Genomic DNA, 5,498 nt, shown 5'->3' with positions numbered 1-5,498 from the left:
AGTTATTTTTACTTCTAGAATTTTTAGGCTTTGCCGTAAAATCCCTTAAGTGCTTATTCCTTAGACTAAGTTTTAGGTGCTTTAGAATTTTACGACGCCGTATTTCGCACTACTTTCTTATTTTTATTTTTCGACGCCTATTTTTCGACCTTTTTATTTTTCAACATTTTTTGACGCGCAATCTATTTCTTCCTTATTTCTCGATACTCTAGTTTTTAGGACTTAGAATTTTCTATACTTCTTATCTAAATCTTAAAACGGAAAGAAAAATTATTTAAGCGGTTAAATTAATAGACATTGACATTTTTCTGGTTCGTAGTAATAGTTGGATTTGTTAGTGGCTAGTTGTGGGCTTCCGATTTAAAGGGTCCTGGCTACCTGCTACATCTTTTGGCTATTCGAAACGTGGGCAAAATCAGAAAAGTCTATTAATTGGACAACTTATATAAGTTTTTCTTATTTTTATAACTAATAGGATATTCTGTGAATGCACCGAGCAAAACGTTCACCACCTTTCATACGTTCACCACCTGTAACTCGATCAAGACATCTAGCAAATATTGTCGCCGTTGATTTTTCTTTAGAATCGTCATCTAGTCGAACAAGAACTCCAACTCAAATTTCCGATAGTCCATCTTTTGAACCCGACTTCACAATTAAGAACCCGGAGCATATTCAAGGACAATTCCAAGATCTTGAACCACTAATTATTCCTCCTTAGCCACAAACCATTAAATCAGAATCCTCTAGTGATTCGTATTCAACAAATTCAATTATGGAAGTAACGGAACCTCTAAGTATGGAAGATCGAATGAGAGCCACACGCACGGGCCAAGGTCACGCCATTATTAAGCCAGAAGTTAATGCGCCAGATTATGAAATCAAAGGACAAATTCTACACATGGTAACTAACCAATGCCAATTCAGTGGTGCACCGAATGAAGATCCTAACGAACACCTTCGTACGTTTAAAAGAATTTGTACACTATTCAAAATCCGAGAAGTGGAAGATGAGCAGATCTATCTCATGTTGTTCCCTGGACTTTAAAGGGAGAAGCCAAAGATTGGTTAGAATCGTTACCTGAAGGGGCGATTGACACATGGGATGTTTTAGTTGAAAAATTTCTTAAACAATTCTTTCCGGCATCTAAAGCCGTGAGACTTCAAGGAGAAATTGTTACGTTCGTGCAAAAGCCAAATGAAACATTATATGAGGCGTGGACAAGATTCGAAAGGATGTTGAGAGGATGTCCTCAACAAGGTTTAGACACTTACCAAATAGTACAAATATTCTACCAAGGTGTCAACGTTGCTACACGAAAAGACATCGACATAACAGCTGGTGGTTCCATTATGAAGAAAACCGCAACTGAAGCTTACAAAATTATTGATAACACAGCCTCCCACTCTCATGAGTGGCACCAAGAGAAAGATATATATCGTTCATCTAAAGCGGCTAGAGCCGATTCTAGCCATAACTTTGATTCCGTTTCCGCAAAAATAGATGCTTTCGAGAGACGAATGGAAAAGATGAATAAAGATATTCACGCAATACGAATTAGTTGTGAGCAATGCGGTGGACCACACTTAATGAAAGACTGTCACATTAAACAAACGATGGAACAACGTGAGAATGTTGTCTACATGAACCAAAGGCTGGAAAATAGTTATCAGAATAATTATCAACCGCCAAGGCCAAACTTCAATCGAAATCAAAACATTCTTTACAATCCAAAAGGACCCGACAATAACTCGTATAACCAACAAGGTCCGAATAACCAACCAACTCAAAACAACACTTTCAATCAACAAAGACCTGGCTTGTATAAACCACCACAACAAACCGACGAGAAGAAGTCAAATCTGGAAGAAGTGGTATTTAAGCTTGTTGAATCTCAAACACAATTTATTGAAACTCAAACCCAAACGAATGAGAGGTTTGATCAGTCATTTAGAACTCAACAAGCTTCCATTTTGAATCTAGAAAAACAAGTAGGTACTCTTGTTAGATTGATGAGTGAAAGGGAACAAGGAAAGCTACCGAGTAATAATGAAGTAAATCCTCGGAATGAAAATGTTAACATGATATCAACAAATTCTGAAAAACCAATACCAGAAGATGGGAAAGTTTTAGATGTAAGTAACAATGAAGAAGTTACACCACCACCACCACCCGAGTATGTAAAGCCAGTGGTGGCACCATACAGACCACCCATCCCGTTTCCAAGAAAAGGAGTTGAGTATGAGCAAGTAATAGGTAATAAAGTTTGTGATACCTCTGGAAAGAAGAAGAAGAAGAATAAGAAAGTGCAAGAAACAAAAACAGTAGAAGTAAACCCGGTGAATACAGTTCCATCAAAACCTCCACCTAGGGTAGGTAATCCGGGTGAATTTATTGTTCCTTGTCTACTTAGCGATTGTGTCATGTATGATGCACTAGCAGATTTAGGTGCAAGTGTGAGTGTTATGCCTCTTTCATTATATAAGAGATTAGGTGTAGGTGAGTTAAGTCCAACGGATATGAGTGTTCGACTCTTTGATCAAACCATTAAGCACCCAGTTGGAATTGCTGACAACCTACCCGTTCAAGTAGGCAATTTAACCTTTCTAGTCGAATTTATTGTCATTGACATAGAAGAGGACCCAAACATTCCTCTAATTTTAGGTCGGCCATTCTTAGCGTCCACCAAGGCGTTATTTGATGTAGGAAATGGAAGAATGACACTTAAAAGTGGTGACAAATCGATCACCTTTATGATTTGAAAGTCTAAATCTCCACCAGCCAAAACCGTTGAACCAGTAAAAACAATTGGTAAGAACCATGTGCTTTTACCAACTCCAACGGTAATACTTAGCAATAATGAAACGCCTAAGTGTGGGGAAAATGAAGTAACACCTAATGATGACTTGATAATAAAGAACCCCATAGTTGATACGAAATTAAATAACCCCGTTATTAACAGTTCAATGAAGAAACTTTTTAAACGGGTTATTGATGCTAAAAGTAAGGGAAACTTTAAGTTATATAACCGGTTAGTATCCAATCTGTCGCCTAAAGAAAAGGCGAAGCTAGTTGAATTTGTGGATATTACGGAAAAAGCTGGTCACTGGCTTAAAGCAAAAGTCACAGATATGCAAGTTGATTATGGTCCAAGAGAAATTGACGATGAAGTTAATCACAATTTCGACACCACATCTACCTAAGTGTGAGGAGATTCAAATATTCTAAAAAGAAAATGCTGTTTGGAGTTAGTTGTTCTGTTCTCGTGTAGTTCCGAGAATGGAATTCGATTGGTCTTTTCCGCTAGCAGACACTAAAGAACTAGTTTTCTCCCTCCATTCTGAATTTTTGTTTTGTAGGTTTTTTTTTTATGAAATTAATATGCATTTTAATTTAAGTTTTTAAAAACAAAATTTACTTTAATTCATTAAGTTGAAAAAATGATTTCTAAAATTCGTCGTGAGTTGAAGACTAGGTCATTAAGCCGAAATTACTTTACCCGAGGGCGGGGCGACAAATTTTGTTATCATTATTTTTAATTTTATTGATTTAAAGTATGCCAAAAATATTATACTTTATAAATTTTTGAAAAGTGGGGTTATAAACCAAACTTCAAATATATATATATATATATATATATATATATATATATATATATATATATATATATATATATATATATATATATATATATATATATATATATATATATGTTTGTATTTTATCTTATGTACAAAACAGGGTAAAACAATGCACTTTCAAAGACTGTCATTAAAGTTCAGCAAAAGGTACTAATTTTGACGACAAGACGCAAAACAACAAATATGATATAACAAATGAAGGAATGAACGATGAGGCGCCATCTATCATTCGATGAGCTTTGTAATTACAAACTCGGTATTTTTAATCACTTTTCTACGCTAATCACCCTCATGAATTTAAATTATAGTCTGATTTCATGCAAATGAGGGCATTGCATGATCTTAAGTGTGGGGAAGGGTTATAAATTCTCTCAGGTTTATACTTGGTTTATTTGCCAAATTTTGTGAAAATTTGAAAAATTTTCAATTAAATGAAGTCAAAATCATGTTTATACATATTTATGAACGGTGAAAACTAGGTGATAATACCGAAATTATCGTTACCTCGGAAAGGACATAAATTGAGAAACAACCTAAAATGCTTGAATTCATTTAAAATGGAATAAAGGAGAATAAAAAGGCAAAGAAAGAAACTAAGTGTGGGGAAAATGTACCAAGTTATTCAATTAAAAACTATCTATCACATATCTTTGTACAAGATTATTGCAGGTACTTTTGTTTTGGATGATACTAATCAGTTTTACCCGATTTACTATAATACTTTTGAAAGAAAGATGGATCTACACGATGAATCAATTCCATCATTAAAAGGAAGTAAAGTCTTCCGAAAAAGAAACGCGCTTCTTGATTTAGGTCATGAAGTTGTCGTCTATACCAGCTGTAGGTTGACAAAAAATCTAGAAAAGTCATCTCTAAAATCAGCAGGAAATCCACGGACCTCAGCATCAAACAGGGTCGCCATGTGGTCAGATTTATCCTAACCATGAGAAGGATTTATCTCGTACAATGGGGGGGCACCGTGCAAATTAGCTTGATAAGACTAATGAATCAGATCCCCAGAAAGGATAATCTCCTTAAAGATTAAAAATCAGCTTTTAAGACTGATATTACTCAATCCTAGAGATTGACCTTAAAGATTGAGAATTCAAACTCATGGAATTCAATGATATCTAAACTCGAGCTTGAACGAGAAAATATTTTGATCAAAAATACAAACCGATTTGTTTTCTGAAAACCCATTTTCAATGCGTTCATTACCATTGAACGTAAAATCCTAGGAATTCACCTGGAATTCATTAGGTCACCTGAACAAAATCGGGTGTCAACCGTAAGAACGGTGGTTGCATAGCATGGTCGGAGACAGGACCTTGTGCCAGACCGAAAAATTATAGGATGATCTTTACTATTGCTCCTACCAAGGATAGTACTAGCATCCGACACGTTTTTAGACCATAATCAAATGCATGTCACGGGACATTGCCTTAACAGTTTCTTGTTCATCGCTTTCCTTTACAACCGGACGGTAGTTTACCGAAAGGTAATATACGGAACAAGTAAATTGGATGTGTGCTTTCCGATACCGGGATAGCAGTGGATTACACGAACCTAAATGTTTTTAGCCAAAATATTGATCCACAAATATATTTTGCAACACCGATGGTGGGTCAAATCAGAAAACTTGTCTAGGGTAAAATCTAGCTTGAATTTTTAAAAGATCAAATGTTTTCATAAAGATCCAATTTCCTAAAGGATCTACATTTTTATAGTCATGTGGGACTGTAAACCGCCTTTCAAATGTGCACTTTGCTTTGGAAACCGAAAGTAAATCGGCTATTTGATTGCAAGTGTCGTTGACCTAAACCCAAGGCAACTGTGGATGACACACCCACCTTTAA

General features: G+C 35.6%; 1 non-coding gene across 1 annotated transcript; it reads right to left on the bottom strand.

The window, feature by feature from the left end:
- Positions 1-1,158: 1,158 nt before the first annotated feature.
- Positions 1,159-1,265, bottom strand: LOC139903165 (small nucleolar RNA R71). Its single transcript, XR_011778007.1, has one exon. It is a non-coding gene; the product is annotated as a small nucleolar RNA R71 (small nucleolar RNA).
- Between the last annotated feature and the right edge of the window lie 4,233 nt (positions 1,266-5,498).

This window comes from Rutidosis leptorrhynchoides, chromosome 3, assembly GCF_046630445.1.
Source record: "Rutidosis leptorrhynchoides isolate AG116_Rl617_1_P2 chromosome 3, CSIRO_AGI_Rlap_v1, whole genome shotgun sequence".
Taxonomy (NCBI): domain Eukaryota; kingdom Viridiplantae; phylum Streptophyta; class Magnoliopsida; order Asterales; family Asteraceae; genus Rutidosis; species Rutidosis leptorrhynchoides.
The sequence above is the reverse complement of the archived record's forward strand: the minus strand, read 5'-3'. Positions and strand labels throughout refer to the sequence as shown.